Source organism: Lactuca virosa, chromosome 5, assembly GCF_052849685.1.
Source record: "Lactuca virosa cultivar CGN04683 chromosome 5, Lactuca_virosa_CGN04683_v6, whole genome shotgun sequence".
In the NCBI taxonomy this organism is placed as follows: Eukaryota; Viridiplantae; Streptophyta; class Magnoliopsida; order Asterales; family Asteraceae; genus Lactuca; species Lactuca virosa.
In genome coordinates, this window is record NC_136430.1 from 81,071,565 (window position 1) to 81,092,949 (window position 21,385).

A 21,385-nucleotide genomic window follows, 5' to 3' on the forward strand; every position below is an offset into this window, starting at 1 on the left:
GTTATCTTTTGATCACTTAATTAATTCTAAATTAATTCTTGATCAAACTAATTAAATAATATTATTAATATATTAGAACTTATAATATATTAATAAACCATAAGTGGTATTTCTCTCATTTTAGTTTATCCAATTGCATGGTGCCATGCAACCCAAATGGACCATGCCGGGTCGGGTCAAGTACATACCAGAAATAGTTATGGACTTAGACACCTTATCCAACAGTCTCCCACTTGGATAAGTCTAATAACTATAACTGCAATACTTCAGGAACCGATCGACAATCGTAGCTCTTTCAAGGTCTCTCGGAACTGAGAAGATGATGATACGCCATTTAAGATAAGTGATCATATAATCCTCTGTTCTAGATATCAGCCGGACAAATACATGGAACAGTGTCTTACTTTGTGTCCAGCAGTTTGTTTCCCGATTTCCGATTTGTTTGACATAGAACTCAATTGAACACATCAACTTAGTTCTGACCGGGCCCGGTACATAGGTCAAAACAAAATCATCGAGGGGCCCAGATATCAGCTTCTAATCCAAGAAGGAACAGATAAACTTCGACTCATATGTTTGTTCTACGACTCATTGAATTATACACAAGAGCACGTTTTATAACATCGAGTTACCAATGCATTTTCGTACAATCAATGCATAACCAACTCATAAGTAACAAATCATATATCTAGGTTTGAAGACTTATATGATATTACCGTCTCACGATCACTCGAGATAAATTCCATGAAGTGATTCCTGTGAGCGTGGGTTGAGTCCAATGCTCAGAACTTATGAGCACTCATGAGTGTTGTAGCCATGTCCAACAACTTAGACCTCTGCAACCAATCATGACAGTCTTGATTCATACCTACTTCCGACATATGACCGACTGTGGAGGTTCAAATAATATGATATACCAAACATAATTATTCTGGAAGTCAAAACATGCAAAAGAAATATAGTAAACGATCGACAAGAGATAGCAACACTTTACTCATAAATAAAACACCTTTTATTCATCATCTAATGTCAATTACACTTTACAAATTTCAAGGTTATCTAACTACTAAATCTAATATCATCCTTCAGCCCTATGCTCCGAGCATGCTGGAGATGCTTAACCCGAGTCAGTGCCTTCGTGAGGGGATCTGCTAGATTCTCATCCGATGATACCCTCTTTGCCACGAGGAGTCCTTCTTCTATTCGATGTCTGATGAAATGGTATTTTCTGTCGATGTGTCTGGATCTCCCGTGATCCCTTGGTTCCTTGGCTAAGGCAACTGCACTTTCACTATCACAGAAAATTTCCATTGGCTCTTTAATAGTTGGTACAACTCCAAGGTCTCCAATGAAGTTGTTCAGCCATATCGCCTCCTTTGATGCCTCGCTAGCTGCTATATACTCTGATTCGCATGTTGAATCATCCACTGTCTCTTGCTTGGAACTCTTCCAAGAAATTGCTCCTCCAATTAAGGTAAAGACCCAGCCTGACTGAGAGCGGAAATTATCCCTATCAGTCTGAAAGCTAGCATCACTATACCCTACAACTCTCAAGTCTTCACTCCCACCGAGGCTAAGGACCCAGTCCTTAGTCCTCCGTAGGTACTTGAGGATATTCTTTACTGCAGTCCAGTGTGCCTTGCCAGGGTTCCCCTGATACCTGCTAACCATGCTCAAAGCAAAGGCTACATCAGGTCGAGTACACGTCATAGCATACATGATCGATCCTACAGCCGAAGCATAAGGTATTCGACTTATTTCTGCTATCTCAGCCTCAGTACTAGGGCTTTGTGTCTTACTCAATCTGGCATTACTCTGGATGGGTAACTCTCCTTTCTTGGAGTCCTGCATGCCGAATCTCTTCAACACCTTATCCAAGTAAGTACTCTGACTAAGTCCAATTAGTCTTTTACTCCGGTCTCTCAAGATCCTTATCCCTAGAATATAGGCAGCTTCTCCTAGGTCCTTCATAGAGAAACACTTCCCAAGCCAGGACTTAACTTCCTGCAGAGTTGGGATGTCATTTCCTATGAGTAGTATGTCATCCACATACAATACCAAAAAGCTAACTATACTCCCACTAGCCTTGACATATACACAAGATTCATCTTCACTTCTAGAAAAGCCAAATTCTTTGACTTTCTCATCAAAGCAAAGATTCCATCTGCGAGGTGCTTGCTTTAACCCATAAATGGATTTCTCAAGCTTACGCACTTTATTAGGGTACTCTGTATTGACAAAACCCTCTGGCTGACTCATGTAAACATCCTCAGCCAACTTTCCATTAAGGAAAGCGGTTTTGACATCCATTTGCCATATTTCATAGTCATGAAATGCAGCTATGGCTAACAGAACCCTAATAGACTTAATCTTGGCCACTGGAGAAAAGGTCTCATCATAATCAACGCCCGGAGTTTGTGAGAAACCCTTTGCAACCAGTCGTGCCTTATAAGTGTGTACATTACCATCCATGTCGGTCTTCTTCTTGAAGATCCATTTGCACCCTATAGTCTTACGACCTGGTACATTCTCAACCAAGTTCCAAACTTGATTGTCATACATGGACTGTATCTCGATGTCCATTGCCTCTTTCCACTTGGCTGACTCAGGGCCTGCCATGGCTTCCGCGTAACTGTTAGGTTCATCCAGACCTATCAGTGTCTCATCACTGATAAGTATATCACCTTCCGCAGTAATATGGAATCCATAGTAATGCTCAGGTGCATTCCTAACCCTTGTGGAACGCCTCAAAGGTACAGACTTGTCAATTGGCTCAACAGGAGTTTCCTCCTCAAGTTGAGTGCTAGGGTTTGAAGTTCCTTCACCACTTGACTCTTGAATTTCTTCAAGGTCAACTTGCCTCCCACTGTCTCCTTGGCTTATGAACTCTCTCTCTCGAAAGACAGCCCTCCTAGCTACAAAGACCACATTCTCACTAGGTCTGTAGAAGAGGTAACCAAAGGATTTCTGTGGGTAGCCGATGAAAATACACCTCTCACTTCGAGGTTCGAGCTTATCATGAGTCTCGCATCTCACGAAAGCCTCGCAACCCCAAATCTTAATGTGGTCTAGTTTGGGTACTTTACCAGTCCACATCTCATGAGGAGTTTTGGCAACTTTCTTTGTGGGAACTAGATTAAGGATATGGGCGGCAGTCTCTAAGGTATACCCCCAAAATGAGATTGGTAGCGAAGCTCGACTCATCATGGAACGAACCATATCCAACAAGGTTCGATTACGCCTCTCAGCTACACCATTCAACTGCGGTGTCCTGGGAGGTGTCAATTGTAGTTGGCCTATGCGTTTCTTGCTTATATGTCCAAGACGACAATGCCATAATGATGCTTTATCCAAGTTATTATCATTAACAGAATCAATACACAATACATTATTTCCTAAGTTATCAACCACAGATACAGTTTCATACACACCATCACAAGGTAATGCTTTAAAATAAAGAACATTATTAAAGAAAGCATTAATCGAACCAACTTCATTATCAAATGAAAAGGTGAAACCTTGTTTATACAATGCATGAAAGGAAATAATATTTCTTGCCATTTCTGGCGAATAACAACATTTATTCAAATCTAAACTAAACCCACTACTTAGCGATAAAGTATAAACTCCAATCTTGGTGACAGGTAAAGCTTTCCTATTCCCCATGATTAAGTTTATTCTTCCATGCTCCACATTCTCACTTCTTCTTAGTCCCTGCAAATCAGAACAGATATGAATACCACAACCGGTATCAAGGACCCAAGAGTTAGAATGGGGTGAGTTATTAGATAAGATAGTGTAAATACCTGCATGGTTGGGTTTAACTTTCCCATCCTTCACATCTTGCTGGTACTTTGGGCAGTTCCGCTTCCAATGTGACTTTTCATGGCAATAGAAGCATTCAGCCTCTTTAGGGTCAGAAGAAGGAGTGACAAAACCTTTCTTGGTTCCACTTGAAGAAGAGCCATCAAGGGTCCTAGCCTTGGTACCCTTCGAAGAGCTCTTCCTCTTCTTCCCTCTACCTTTCCCGATTGCCAAAACCGGGGCGGAGTTTGGAGTAGGAGTGTTAACAACCGACTTACCCTTAAGACCTGTTTCTGCGGTCTTGAGGAGTCCCTGAAGTTTGCTGAGTGTGACCTCTTCCTTATTCATGTGATATGTCATGCGGAATTGATCATAGCACGATGGTAAGGAGTGCAAAATGATATCTATTGCAAGCTCCTCAGGGAAGTTCACATTAAGCTTCAGCAACCGATCCACATACCTTTGCATTTTCTGCATGTGGCTCGTGACGGATTCCCCGTCCTTCCTCATGGTTGTTATGATAGAGCATATGATTTCATACCTCTTTTGTCGTGCACTTTGATGGTATCTTTCCATCAGATCTTGGTGCATTTCAAAAGGGTAGAAGTCCTCATAGGACTTTTGGAGTTCCGCTGTCATGGTGGCCAACATGATGCATGCCACTTTTGTAGCATCCCTTTCATGTGCCCGGAAGTCAGCGATCTCCTGGGGAGTTGCAGTGGTCTCATCAATCTCCTTAAGCTCCTTGTCAAGGACATATTCTTTGTCCTCGTAGCGGGTAATCATCCTGATGTTTCTGATCCATTCATTGAAGTTGGATCCATCAAAAGTGACTTTCCCACACAAGTTCATAAGGGTAAAGGAGCCATTAGGATTAGAGCCAGAAGCAGCATTGTTTGAAGACATCTGAAAGAAGAGAACAAGATTAGTTTAGATATTAAGAGAGTCCTTAATAAAACACCCAAAGGTAATATTAAGGCTAGGATCCAATCACAATATATTATAACTTAGAAGAGGTATGCCGTAATCCAAGCTATAACATATTTGAAAGGTAGGTGAATGACGATTCACCAATTTCCACCATGAAAAACGAAATATAAATATTAGGTTTTTAATTGGTTCTTAGAAATTCCTAGATTCTTTTGAGATTCAATGAACTTTTCAAAGGCATGTTTCAATCTCGAGTGTGCCCTCCAAGTTTTGTGACTGGGATACCGAGGATCACAAAACGAGGTGTGAAGTAACCATGCAAATCACTTGGTACCGTCAAGGTTTATCACTAAATCGATGTGCCGGTAAACCACACACACTCCACCGATGCTATGGTAAACCTTAAGTCACCCTTTACCTACCTTGTTAAGTCCAAGTTAGTGTGTCGGTTAACCACACACGCTCCACCAACGACTTAAACAAAGTGTAAAGTGTAATTTCATGGATTAGCACCTTATTCACATTTTCCTAAAGTAACTAAGATTGGGAATTTAATAAAAGCATTTAGTTACTTTATAATATTCATCATACTTTTAATGAGAATTTATAAGTCCTTGTCTTACCCGTTCGGCTAACGACCCTCGACCAATCAAGGAAGCGGTGGGTGAGAGTGGACACCCATTAAGTTGTCATTTTATAGGCAACAACCTTATACCCCCCTTATAGACCGGCTTCGTGAATGAGGCGTACTAGCGGTAAGACGACTTGACGTTATACATATATATATTAGTAACTTATAATATTATAAAGTATAAGGGTTGAATTTTAACTTTTAAAATTCTAAGGGTTGGAACTAAAGTTTTAATCAAGGCTTTACATGTTCCAAAACTTGAGGGCAAGTTTTGTAAACTTCCAAAACTTTTCATTTCTTATAACTTATGAATTAATTGAGTAATAAAAATGAAGACTCTTCATTTTTATAACTTTGGTGTTCTTTTAATGGCTTTAATAAAAGTGAGACTTTTGGTTTTCCATAACTTGAGGACAAGTTATGGACTCCATTAAAACACATTATGATCATGAATTAAACTACCATGAAGGTTACAAACAATTCCTATGATCATCTAATCTTCATAAGTTCAAGAACATGAATATGAACACTTTCAAGAATAAAAAATTACACTTAAAAAAAAACTTGTAATTTTAATAATTGCCATTGTAAATGGATTAGCATAAACATTACACCATCTAAAACAAGCTTTAAAACATCAAAACAGTTTAGGGTAATGTTTCTAGTCCATTTCCAGCAACAAATGTGCAAACTTTCATACGAGCAGAAAACAGAAAAACGGTATTTTTCAAGCTGTTTGCACACAAAAAAAAACAACAAACGAACCATGCTCTGATACCACTGATGGATTTTGAGCATTCTAACACTTCCTAAGTGTACATGCAACCCTAATAACCTTGGATCTATGTTTGTCTAATTATCATGCAAAGTTGAATTCCAAGGTTATATTCCTATATAGCATACATGGGGAACAAATTTTAACTTGCATGAAAGATAGAATAACTTACCTTGTTGTTGCTTATGATCCTTGAAACCTTGTGAGCCTAGCACCCCAAGTGTGATGCCTCAAATGCTTCACACAACACCAAATGCTTTTGGAATGACTTTAGAGAGAATACACACTTCTAAAATCGGCCTAGCCCTCTTGTTTCTTATGTGTCGCCTATTTTGGTGGGGAATGGGTTTCTTATATAGTGTTGACACATCTAGGGTTACACCATGTAAACCCTAATGTGTCATGACTCTTCATTTCCATGACCCATGGGTTTGTAACTCCCATGGAGCATCCATGGAGCATCCTATGGGTGGAACCCAACTTGATAATCCATGGAGCCTCTTAGCCCACTATATAAGATATGGAAGATTTACATAATCTACCCATATATTTAATTAGTTATCTTTTGATCACTTAATTAATTCTAAATTAATTCTTGATCAAACTAATTAAATAATATTATTAATATATTAGAACTTATAATATATTAATAAACCATAAGTGTTATTTCTCTCATTTTAGTTTATCCAATTGCATGGTGCCATGCAACCCAAATGGACCATGCCGGGTCGGGTCAAGTACATACCAGAAATAGTTATGGACTTAGACACCTTATCCAACAGTCTCCCACTTGGATAAGTCTAATAACTATAACTGCAATACTTCAGGAACCGATCGACAATCGTAGCTCTTTCAAGGTCTCTCGGAACTGAGAAGATGATGATACGCCATTTAAGATAAGTGATCATATAATCCTCTGTTCTAGATATCAGCCGGACAAATACATGGAACAGTGTCTTACTTTGTGTCCAGCAGTTTGTTTCCCGATTTCCGATTTGTTTGACATAGAACTCAATTGAACACATCAACTTAGTTCTGACCGGGCCCGGTACATAGGTCAAAACAAAATCATCGAGGGGCCCAGATATCAGCTTCTAATCCAAGAAGGAACAGATAAACTTCGACTCATATGTTTGTTCTACGACTCATTGAATTATACACAAGAGCACGTTTTATAACATCGAGTTACCAATGCATTTTCGTACAATCAATGCATAACCAACTCATAAGTAACAAATAATATATCTAGGTTTGAAGACTTATATGATATTACCGTCTCACGATCACTCGAGATAAATTCCATGAAGTGATTCCTGTGAGCGTGGGTTGAGTCCAATGCTCAGAACTTATGAGCACTCATGAGTGTTGTAGCCATGTCCAACAACTTAGACCTCTGCAACCAATCATGACAGTCTTGATTCATACCTACTTCCGACATATGACCGACTGTGGAGGTTCAAATAATATGATATACCAAACATAATTATTCTGGAAGTCAAAACATGCAAAAGAAATATAGTAAACGATCGACAAGAGATAGCAACACTTTACTCATAAATAAAACACCTTTTATTCATCATCTAATGTCAATTACACTTTACAAATTTCAAGGTTATCTAACTACTAAATCTAATATCATCCTTCAGCCCTATGCTCCGAGCATGCTGGAGATGCTTAACCCGAGTCAGTCCCTTCGTGAGGGGATCTGCTAGATTCTCATCCGATGATACCCTCTTTGCCACGAGGAGTCCTTCTTCTATTCGATGTCTGATGAAATGGTATTTTCTGTCGATGTGTCTGGATCTCCCGTGATCCCTTGGTTCCTTGGCTAAGGCAACTGCACTTTCACTATCACAGAAAATTTCCATTGGCTCTTTAATAGTTGGTACAACTCCAAGGTCTCCAATGAAGTTGTTCAGCCATATCGCCTCCTTTGATGCCTCGCTAGCTGCTATATACTCTTATTCGCATGTTGAATCAGCCACTGTCTCTTGCTTGGAACTCTTCCAAGAAATTGCTCCTCCAATTAAGGTAAAGACCCAGCCTGACTGAGAGCGGAAATTATCCCTATCAGTCTGAAAGCTAGCATCACTATACCCTACAACTCTCAAGTCTTCACTCCCACCGAAGGTAAGGACCCAGTCCTTAGTCCTCCGTAGGTACTTGAGGATATTCTTTACTGCAGTCCAGTGTGCCTTGCCAGGGTTCCCCTGATACCTGCTAACCATGCTCAAAGCAAAGGCTACATCAGGTCGAGTACACGTCATAGCATACATGATCGATCCTACAGCCGAAGCATAAGGTATTCGACTCATTTCTGCTATCTCAGCCTCAGTACTAGGGCTTTGTGTCTTACTCAATCTGGCATTACTCTGGATGGGTAACTCTCCTTTCTTGGAGTCCTGCATGCCGAATCTCTTCAACACCTTATCCAAGTAAGTACTCTGACTAAGTCCAATTAGTCTTTTACTCTGGTCTCTCAAGATCCTTATCCCTAGAATATAGGCAGCTTCTCCTAGGTCCTTCATAGAGAAACACTTCCCAAGCCAGGACTTAACTTCCTGCAGAGTTGGGATGTCATTTCCTATGAGTAGTATGTCATCCACATACAATACCAAAAAGCTAACTATACTCCCACTAGCCTTGACATATACACAAGATTCATCTTCACTTCTAGAAAAGCCAAATTCTTTGACTTTCTCATCAAAGCAAAGATTCCATCTGCGAGGTGCTTGCTTTAACCCATAAATGGATTTCTCAAGCTTACGCACTTTATTAGGGTACTCTGTATTGACAAAACCCTCTGGCTGACTCATGTAAACATCCTCAGCCAACTTTCCATTAAGGAAAGCGGTTTTGACATCCATTTGCCATATTTCATAGTCATGAAATGCAGCTATGGCTAACAGAACCCTAATAGACTTAATCTTGGCCACTGGAGAAAATGTCTCATCATAATCAACTCCCGGAGTTTGTGAGAAACCCTTTGCAACCAGTCGTGCCTTATAAGTGTGTACATTACCATCCATGTCGGTCTTCTTCTTGAAGATCCATTTGCACCCTATAGTCTTACGACCTGGTACATTCTCAACCAAGTTCCAAACTTGATTGTCATACATGGACTGTATCTCGCTGTCCATTGCCTCTTTCCACTTGGCTGACTCAGGGCCTGCCATGGCTTCCGCATAACTGTTAGGTTCATCCAGACCTATCAGTGTCTCATCACTGATAAGTATATCACCTTCCGCAGTAATATGGAATCCATAGTAATGCTCAGGTGCATTCCTAACCCTTGTGGAACGCCTCAAAGGTACAGACTTGTCAATTGGCTCAACAGGAGTTTCCTCCTCAAGTTGAGTGCTAGGGTTTGAAGTTCCTTCACCACTTGACTCTTGAATTTCTTCAAGGTCAACTTGCCTCCCACTGTCTCCTTGGCTTATGAACTCTCTCTCTCGAAAGACAGCCCTCCTAGCTACAAAGACCACATTCTCACTAGGTCTGTAGAAGAGGTAACCAAAGGATTTCTGTGGGTAGCCGATGAAAATACACCTCTCACTTCGAGGTTCGAGCTTATCATGAGTCTCGCATCTCACGAAAGCCTCGCGACCCCAAATCTTAATGTGGTCTAGTTTGGGTACTTTACCAGTCCACATCTCATGAGGAGTTTTGGCAACTTTCTTTGTGGGAACTAGATTAAGGATATGGGCGGCAGTCTCTAAGGTATACCCCCAAAATGAGATTGGTAGCGAAGCTCGACTCATCATGGAACGAACCATATCCAACAAGGTTCGATTACGCCTCTCAACTACACCATTCAACTGCGGTGTCCTGGGAGGTGTCAATTGTGAGACAATCCCACATTCCCTAAGATAGTCGAGGAACTCTGAACTAAGATACTCACCACCTCGATCGGATCGAAGCATCTTAATGTTCCTGCCCAATTGATTCTTGACTTCCTGTTTCAACTCTTTAAACCTCTCAAAAGTCTCTGACTTATGCTTGATTAAGTAGACATATCCATATCTACTGTAATCATCAGTAAAAGTCAAATAATAACGATTAGCATCCCTTGTGGCATGTTTGAAGGGCCCACACACATCCGTGTGTAAAAGATCCAACAAACCTTCACCCCTCTCACAAGAACCTGTGAAGGGTGACTTTGTCATTTTTCCAAGTAAGCATGATTCGCAACTATCATCTGACTTTAGGTCAAATGACTCCAATACTCCATCCTTTTGGAGTTGGCCTATGCGTTTCTTGCTTATATGTCCAAGACGACAATGCCATAATGATGCTTTATCCAAGTTATTATCATTAACAGAATCAATACACAATACATTATTTCCTAAGTTATCAACCACAGATACAGTTTCATACACACCATCACAAGGTAATGCTTTAAAATAAAGAACATTATTAAAGAAAGCATTAATCGAACCAACTTCATTATCAAATGAAAAGGTGAAACCTTGTTTATACAATGCATGAAAGGAAATAATATTTCTTGCCATTTCTGGCGAATAACAACATTTATTCAAATCTAAACTAAACCCACTACTTAGTGATAAAGTATAAACTCCAATCTTGGTGACAGGTAAAGCTTTCCTATTCCCCGTGATTAAGTTTATTCTTCCATGCTCCACATTCTCACTTCTTCTTAGTCCCTGCAAATCAGAACAGATATGAATACCACAACCGGTATCAAGGACCCAAGAGTTAGAATGGGATGAGTTATTAGATAAGATAGTGTAAATACCTGCATGGTTGGGTTTAACTTTCCCATCCTTCACATCTTGCTGGTACTTTGGGCAGTTCCGCTTCCAATGTGACTTTTCATGGCAATAGAAGCATTCAGCCTCTTTAGGGTCAGAAGAAGGAGTGACAAAACCTTTCTTGGTTCCACTTGAAGAAGAGCCATCAAGGGTCCTAGCCTTGGTACCCTTCGAAGAGCTCTTCCTCTTCTTCCCTCTACCTTTCTCGATTGCCAAAACCGGGGCGGAGTTTGGAGTAGGAGTGTTAACAACCGACTTACCCTTAAGACCTGTTTCTGCGGTCTTGAGGAGTCCCTGAAGTTTGCTGAGTGTGACCTCTTCCTTATTCATGTGATATGTCATGCGGAATTGATCATAGCACGGTGGTAAGGAGTGCAAAATGATATCTATTGCAAGCTCCTCAGGGAAGTTCACATTAAGCTTCAGCAATCGATCCACATACCTTTGCATTTTCTGCATGTGGCTCGTGACGGATTCCCCGTCCTTCATCATGGTTGTTATGATAGAGCATATGATTTCATACCTCTCTTGTCGTGCACTTTGATGGTATCTTTCCATCAGATCTTGGTGCATTTCAAAAGGGTAGAAGTCCTCATAGGACTTTTGGAGTTCCGCTGTCATGGTGGCCAACATGATGCATGCCACTTTTGTAGCATCCCTTTCATGTGCCCGGAAGTCAGCGATCTCCTGGGGAGTTGCAGTGGTCTCATCAATCTCCTTAAGCTCCTTGTCAAGGACATATTCTTTGTCCTCGTAGCGGGTAATCATCCTGATGTTTCTGATCCATTCATTGAAGTTGGATCCATCAAAAGTGACTTTCCCACACAAGTTCATAAGGGTAAAGGAGCCATTAGGATTAGAGCCAGAAGCAGCATTGTTTGAAGACATCTGAAAGAAGAGAACAAGATTATTTTAGATATTAAGAGAGTCCTTAATAAAACACCCAAATGTAATATTAAGGCTAGGATCCAATCACAATATATTATAACTTAGAAGAGGTATGCCGTAATCCAAGCTATAACATATTTGAAAGGTAGGTGAATGACGATTCACCAATTTCCACCATGAAAAACGAAATATAAATATTAGGTTTTTAATTGGTTCTTAGAAATTCCTAGATTCTTTTGAGATTCAATGAACTTTTCAAAGGCATGTTTCAATCTCGAGTGTGCCCTCCAAGTTTTGTGACTGGGATACCGAGGATCACAAAACGAGGTGTGAAGTAACCATGCAAATCACTTGGTACCCTCAAGGTTTATCACTCAATCGATGTGCCGGTAAACCACACACACTCCACCGATGCTATGGTAAACCTTAAGTCACCCTTTACCTACCTTGTTAAGTCCAAGTTAGTGTGCCGGTTAACCACACACGCTCCACCAACGACTTAAACAAAGTGTAAAGTGTAATTTCATGGATTAGCACCTTATTCACATTTTCCTAAAGTAACTAAGATTGGGAATTTAATAAAAGCATTTAGTTACTTTATAATATTCATCATACTTTTAATGAGAATTTATAAGTCCTTGTCTTACCCGTTCGGCTAACGACCCTCCACCGATCAAGGAAGCGGTGGGTGAGAGTGGACACCCATTAAGTTGTCATTTTATAGGCAACAACCTTATACCCCCCCTTATAGACCGGCTTCGTGAATGAGGCGTACTAGCGGTAAGACGACTTGACGTTATACATATATATATTAGTAACTTATAATATTATAAAGTATAAGGGTTGAATTTTAACTTTTAAAATTCTAAGGGTTGGAACTAAAGTTTTAATCAAGACTTTACATGTTCCAAAACTTGAGGGCAAGTTTTGTAAACTTCCAAAACTTTTCATTTCTTATAACTTATGAATTAATTGAGTAATAAAAATGAAGACTCTTCATTTTTATAACTCTTGTGTTCTTTTAATGGCTTTAATAAAAGTGAGACTTTTGGTTTTTCATAACTTGAGGACAAGTTATGGACTCCATTAAAACACATTATGATCATGAATTAAACTACCATGAAGGTTACAAACAATTCCTATGATCATCTAATCTTCATAAGTTCAAGAACATGAATATGAACACTTTCAAGAATCAAAAATTACACTTAAAAAAAAACTTGTAATTTTAATAATTGTCATTGTAAATGGATTAGCATAAACATTACACCATCTAAAACAAGCTTTAAAACATCAAAACAGTTTAGGGTAATGTTTCTAGTCCATTTCCAGCAACAAATGTGCAAACTTTCATACGAGCAGAAAATAGAAAAACGATTTTTTTTCAAGCTGTTTGCACAAAAACAAACAACAAACGAACCATGCGCTGATACCACTGATGGATTTTGAGCATTCTAACACTTCCTAAGTGTATATGCAACTCTAATAACCTTGGATCTATGTTTGTCTAATTATCATGCAAAGTTGAATTCCAAGGTTATATTCCTATCTAGCATACATGGGGAACAAATTTTAACTTGCATGAAAGATAGAATAACTTACCTTGTTGTTGCTTATGATCCTTGAAACCTTGTGAGCCTAGCACCCCAAGTGTGATGCCTCAAATGCTTCACACAACACCAAATGCTTTTGGAATGACTTTAGAGAGAATACACACTTCTAAAATCGGCCTAGCCCTCTTGTTTCTTATGTGTCGCCTATTTTGGTGGAGAATGAGTTTCTTATATAGTGTTGACACGTCTAGGGTTACACCATGTAAACCCTAATGTGTCATGACTCTTCATTTCCATGACCCATGCGTTTGTAACTCCCATGGAGCATCCATGGAGCATCCATGGAGCATCCTATGGGTGGAACCCAACTTGATAATCCATGGAGCCTCTTAGCCCACTATATAAGATATGGAAGATTTACATAATCTACCCATATATTTAATTAGTTATCTTTTAATCACTTAATTAATTCTAAATTAATTCTTGATCAAACTAATTAAATAATATTATTAATATATTAGAACTTATAATATATTAATAAACTATAAGTGTTATTTCTCTCATTTTAGTTTATCCAATTGCATGGTGCCATGCAACCCAAATGGACCATGCCGGGTCGGGTCAAGTACATACCAGAAATAGTTATGGACTTAGACACTTTATCCAACAATAACAGCATAATAACATCCTATCTATCGGGATACCGATCTAACAGATCATACTAGCATAACATCATCATATCTACCAGGATACTGATCTAACAGATCATAACAACATAATACCGTCCTATCTACCAGGATAATGATCTAACAGATCATACTAGCATAACATATCAGGATAACAATCTAAAAGGGTCTGCCTTGGTGCCTTAGACCCTTGAGTATAGTGAGGAAAACTTACCTCACAACTGTCGAACTGTAGTGATAAGATCAAACTCTCGAATGACAGCCACGAACTCCACCACCTATATTCACCATAGGACCACTTCCATAAATTCCCAGTTTACTAAAATACCCCCAGAAGTCAAACATGTCAACCCTTGATCAAAGTCAAAGTCTACGGTCAAGGTCAACAGTCCATGTTGACCTAACTCGTCGAGTACAGCTTACTGAATCGTCGAGTCCTTCCAGAACTCGAGAACTCATGAATACCCTAGTTGAATCACACCCTTTAAGGGTGAGACCTTCAGTAGAACCATGTCTCCCATATGGAACTCCAACTTAGATCGGCGCTTGTCGGTGTAACTCTTATGCCGACTCTGAGCGATTTGCAGTCGCTTTCTGATATGCTGAATCCTCTCGGTAGTCTGCAGAACTACCTCTGTCTGTCCCATCACCCTGTGACCGATCTCACCCCAACAAACTGGGGTGCGACATCTCCGTCCATACAACAGCTCATATGGTGGGGCACCAATACTGGAATGAAATTTGTTGCTGTAGGAGAACTCTGCAAGGGGTAGGTAGGAGTCCCAGCTATCACCGAAGTCAATAACGCAGGCTCTCAGCATATCCTCGAGTGTCTGTATGGTCCGCTCACTCTGGCCGTCTGTCTGCGGATGATAGGCTGTACTTAAGTGCAGTCGCGTGCCCAGTTCCTCGTGGAACTTCTGCCAAAAATGGGAGGTGAACCGAACATCGCGCTCTGAGACAATAGAGATCTGCACCCCATGGAGAGCAACGATCTCGAGGATATACAAGTCGGCCAACTTCTCGGCCGATGAACTCTCCCGTATAAATAGAAAGTCGGCGCTCTTGGTCAATCGATCCACGATGACCCAAATAGCGTCGAAGCCCTTTGTCGTCCTCGGCAGCTTAGTGATAAAATCCATCGTGATCTGCTCCCATTTCCACATGGGGACCTCTAGAGGCTGCAGCTTGCCATGCGGCCTCTGGTGCTCGGCCTTGACCATCCTGTAGGTCAAGCACCTCTCCAAGTACCAAGCGATTTCTCGCTTCATGCACAGCCACCAATAGCTCAGTCGCAAATCCCAGTACATCTTGGTGGCCCCCGGGTGAATAGAGAAGCGAGACTGATGAGCCTCCTCCAGAACAATCTGTCTGACCCCACCAGACATCGGAACCCAGACCCAACCGCAACAGGTCAATAATCCCCGACTATCCTGCACAAACCGGGTGTTCTCACCCCTAATCCTCTAAAGCTTCTAGTTCTACTGACGCATACCATCTACCTGAGCTTCCCTGATCAAGCTCACAAGTGGAGAATCCACTAATATCCTCATACATGTCACTGGGATAGAAGATCCAGCTGACTTGCGACTCAGAGCGCCCGCAACCACGTTCGCCTTACCTGGGTGGTAAAGGATCTCACAGTCGTAGTCCTTGACTACATCCAGCCACCTACGCTGTCTCATGTTCAGGTTCGGTTGATCCATGATGTGTCTCAGGCTCTTGTGGTCCGTGTATATGGTACAGCGGACCCCATAGAGGTAATGTCTCCAAATCTTGAGAGCGAATACCACCACTCCTAACTCCAGATTATGAGTAGGGTATCTCGTCTCGTGTGGCTTCAACTGTCGCGACACGTAGGCTATCACTCGTCCTCTTTGCATGAGGACCGCTCCCAGTCCCGTGATGGATGCATCACAGAACACTACAAAATCCTCAACTCCCTCCTGGAGAGTCAAGACTGGAGCCTCGCATAGTCGCCGCCTGAGGGTCTCGAATGCCCTTTGCTGCTCAGGGCGCCACCGGAAATCCACCCCTTCCTCATCAGACGAGTGAGGGGTACTGCAATCTTGGAGAAATCCTGTATGAATCTCCGGTAGTACCCTGCCAATCCCAAGAAGCTCCTGATATCCGAGGGATATTTTGGAACCCCCCACTGCATAACCGCCTCGATTTTGGCCGGATCGGCCAAAATCCCCTCCTGGTTAACGAGATGTCCAAGGAACTGAACCTCTCACAACCAAAACTCGCACTTCGAGAACTTGGCATAAAGTCGTTCTCGTCTCAAAACTCCCAATAGCTCCCGTAGATGCTCCTCATGCTGCTCTCGGGTCTTGTAGTACACCAAGATATCGTCTATGAACACGATGACCGAGCGATCGAGCATCGGTCTACAGACCCGATTCATCAGGTCCATAAATACGACTGGCGCATTGGTGAGCCCAAACGGCATCACCACGAACTCCTAATGTCCATAACGAGTTCGGAACGCGGTCTTCTCCACGTCCTCCTCCCTAACGCTGACCTGATGGTACCTGGACCTCAGATCTATCTTGGAGAACCAAGATGCCCCCTGCAACTGATCGAAAACATCATCTATCCTAGGGAGTGGATAACGGTTCTTCACCGTCAACTTGTTCAACTCCCGGTAGTCGATGCACATTCAGTGTGAACCATCCTTCTTCCTGACGAAGAGGATCAACGCTCCCCACGGAGAACTGCTCGGATGGATGAACTGCTTGCCCAACAGTTCCTGCAGGTGTGATGACAGCTCCTGCATCTCTGGTGGTGCGAACCGGTACGACGCCTTGGCGATAGGGGCCGCACCTGGCACTAGGTCGATCCTAAACTCGACCTGCCTCTTTGGAGGCACTCCGGGTAACTCCTCCGGGAACACGTCAGCAAACAACCTCTGAAACTGAAATATGATCCCTAACCCGCGTATCCACCACATATGCTAGATAACCCGCACACTCGTGCTGAATGTACTGCCGAGCCCTGGCAGCTGAACAAAATCTTGATCCCAATCTGGTTCCCTCGCCGTAGAAAATTAATTCTCCCCTACTTAGGATTCGAACCACCACTCGCTGACCCTCGCAGTCGATCATGGCACCGAAGCGACTAAGCCAGTCCATACCCACGATCACACACACACCCCCATGGGAATCGGAATCAAGTCTATCGGGAAAGATACCCCGAAAATCTCCAACACGCAACCCCGATAAACTGAAGAAGCAGAAACTCCGTGTTCGTTGGTGATAGAGACCCGCAACGGACACTCTAGCTCTCCTACTGGCAAACCGAACTCCCTACCGAATGTTTGAGAGACAAATGATCGAATCGCCCCCAAGTCGAATAATACCAAAGCAGGTAAGGAGTTCACTAAAAACGTACCTAATCATAGGTACAAACATATAAGCATAAACATATATAATCAGTGAGATAAGGGATAGAAACATACCAGCAACCACGTCTGGTGCTGCCCTGGCCTCCTCTGCCGTAAGCTGGAAGGCACGTCCATGTTGACCAATGATCCTTATGTCATCCATGGGTGTTACCATTACACTATAAGCAACTACCATGTTGACCAATGACCCATATGTCATCCATGGGTATACCATGACACGATAAGCAACTACCATGTTAACAAATGAACCGTATGTCATCCATGGGTGTTACCATGACACTATAAGCATCTACCATGTTGACAATGACCCTTATGTCATCCATGGCTGTTACCATGACACTATAAGCAACTACCATTTTGAACAATGACCCATATGTCATCCATGGGTATACCATGACACTATAAGCAACTACCATGTTGACCAATTACCAATATGTCATCCATGGGTATACCATGACACTATAAGCATCTACCATGTTGACCAATGACCTGTATGTCATCCATGGGTGTTACTATGACACTATAAGCATCTACCATGTTGACCAATGACCCTTATGTCATCCATGGGTGTTACCATGACACTATAAGTAACTACCTTGTTGACCAATGATCCATATGTCATCCATGGGTATACCATGACACTATAAGTAACTACCATGTTGACCAATGACCCGTATGTAATCCATGGGTGTTACCATGACACTATAAGAATCTACCATGTTGACCAATGACCCTTATGTCATCCATGGGTGTTACCATGACACTATAAGCAACTACCATATTGAACAATGACCCATATGTCATCCATGGGTATACCATGACATTATAAGCAACTACCATGTTGACCAATGACCCATATGTCATCAATGGGTATACCATGACATTATAAGCAACTACCATGTTGACCAATGACACGTATGTCATCCATGGGTGTTGCCATGACACTATAAGCATATACCATGTTGAACAATGACACTTATGTCATCCATGGGTGTTACCATGAAACTATAAGCATCTACCATGTTGACCAATGACCCGTATGTCATCCATGGGTGTTACCATGACACTATAAGCAACTACCATGCTGACCATTGACCCGTATATCATTGATGCGTATACCATGACACAATAAGCATCGATCTACCATGTTTACCAATGACCCATATGTCATTCGTGGGTGTTACCATGGCACTATAAGCATCTACCATGTTGACCAATGACTAGTATGTCATCCATGGGTATACCATGACACTATAAGTATCTACCAGGTTGACCAATGACCCGTATGTCATCCATGGGTATACCATGACACTATAAGTATCTACCAGGTTGACCAATGACCCGTATGTCATCCATGGGTATACCATGACACTATAGGTAACTACCGTGTTGACCAATGACCCATACGTCATCCATGGGTATACCATGACACAATAAGCATATACCATGTTGACCAATGACACATATGTCATCCATGGGTGTTACCATGAAACTATAAGCATCTACCATGTTGAACAATGACCCTTATGTAATCCATGGGTGTTACCATGACACTCTAAGCAACTACCATGTTGACCAATGACCCATATACCATCCATGGGTATACCATGACACAATAAGCAACTACTATCTTGACCAATGACCTGTATGTCATCCATGGGTGTTACCATGACACTATAAGCATCTATCATGCAGACCAATGACCCTTATGTCATCCATGGGTGTTACCATGATACTATAAGCAACTACCATGTTCACCAATGACCCATATGTCATCCATGGGTATACGACGACACTATAAGCAACTACCATGTTGACCAATGACCCATATGTCATCCATGGGTATACCATGACATGATAAGCAACTACCATGTTAACAAATGAATCGTATGTCATCCATGGGTGTTACCATGACACTATAAGCATCTACCATGTTGACAATGACCCTTATGTCATCCATGGTTGTTACCATGACACTATAAGCAACTACCATTTTGAACAATGACCCATATGTCATCCATGGGTATACCATGACACTATAAGCAACTACCATGTTGACCAATTACCAATATGTCATCCATGGGTATACCTGACACTATAAGCATCTACCATGTTGACCAATGACCCGTATGTCATCCATGGGTGTTACTATGACACTATAAGCATCTACCATGTTGACCAATGACCCTTATGTCATCCATGGGTGTTATGATGACACTATAAGTAACTACCTTGTTGACCAATGACCCATATGTCATCCATGGGTATACAATGACACTATAAGCATCTACCATGTTGACCGATGACCCGTATGTCATCTATCGGTGTTACCATGACACTATAAGCATCTACCATGTTGACCAATGACCCTTATGTCATCTATGGGTGTTACCATGACACGATAAGCAACTACCATGTTGACCAATGACCCATATGTCATCAATGGGTATACCATGACATTATAAGCAACTACCATGTTGACCAATGACTCGTATGTCATCCATGGGTGTTGCCATGACACTATAAGCATCTACCATGTTGAACAATGACACTTATGTCATCCATGGGTGTTACCATGAAACTATAATAATATACCATGTTGACCAATTACCCGTATGTCATACATGGGTGTTACCATGACACTATAAGCAACTACCATGCTGACCATTGACTCGTATATCATTGATGGGTATACCATCACACTATAAGCATCGATCTACCATGTTTACCAATGACCCATATGTCATCCGTGGGTGTTACCATGGCACTATAAGCATCTACCATGTTGACCAATGACGCGTATGTCATCCATGGGTATACCATGACACTATAAGTATCTACCAGGTTGACCAATGACCCGTATGTCATCCATGGGTATACCACGACACTATAAGTATCTACCAGGTTGACCAATGACTCGTATGTCATCCATGGGTATACCATGACACTATAAGCATCTACCATGTTCACCAACGACTCATATGTCATCCATGGGTGTTACAATGACACTATAAGCAACTACGATGTTGACCAATGACGCGTATGTCATCCATGGGAATACCAAGACACTATAAGCATCTACCATGTTGACCAATGACCCGTATGTGCATCCATGGGTGTTAGCATGACACTATAAGCATCTACCATGTTGACCAATGACCCTTATGTCATCTATGGGTGTTACCATGACACGATAAGCAACTACCATGTTGACCAATGACCCATATGTCATCAATGGGTATACCATGACATTATAAGCAACTACCATGTTGACCAATGACTCGTATGTCATCCATGGGTGTTGCCATGACATTATAAGCATCTACCATGTTGAACAATGACACTTATGTCATCCATGGGTGTTACCATGAAACGGTAAGCATCTACCATGTTGACCAATGACCCGTATGTCATCCATGGGTGTTACCATGACACTATAAGCAACTACCATGCTGACCATTGACCCATATATCATTGATGGGTATACCATGACACTATAAGCATCGATCTACCATGTTTACCAATGTCCCATATGTCATCTGTGGGTGTTACCATGTTACTATAAGCATCTACCATGTTGACCAATGACTCGTATGTCATCCATGGGTATACCATGACACTATAAGTATCTACCAGGTTGACCAATGACCCGTATGTCATCCATGGGTATACCATGACACTATAAGTATCTACCAGGTTGACTAATGACCCGTATGTCATCCATGGGTATACCATGACACTATAAGCATCTACCATGTTGACCAATGACTCATATGTCATCCATGGGTGTTACCATGACACTATAAGCAACTACGATGTTGACCAATGACCCGTATGTCATCCATAGGAATACCAAGACACTATAAGCATCTACCATGTTGACCAATGACCCGTATGTCATCCATCGGTGTTACCATGACACTATACGCATCTACCATGT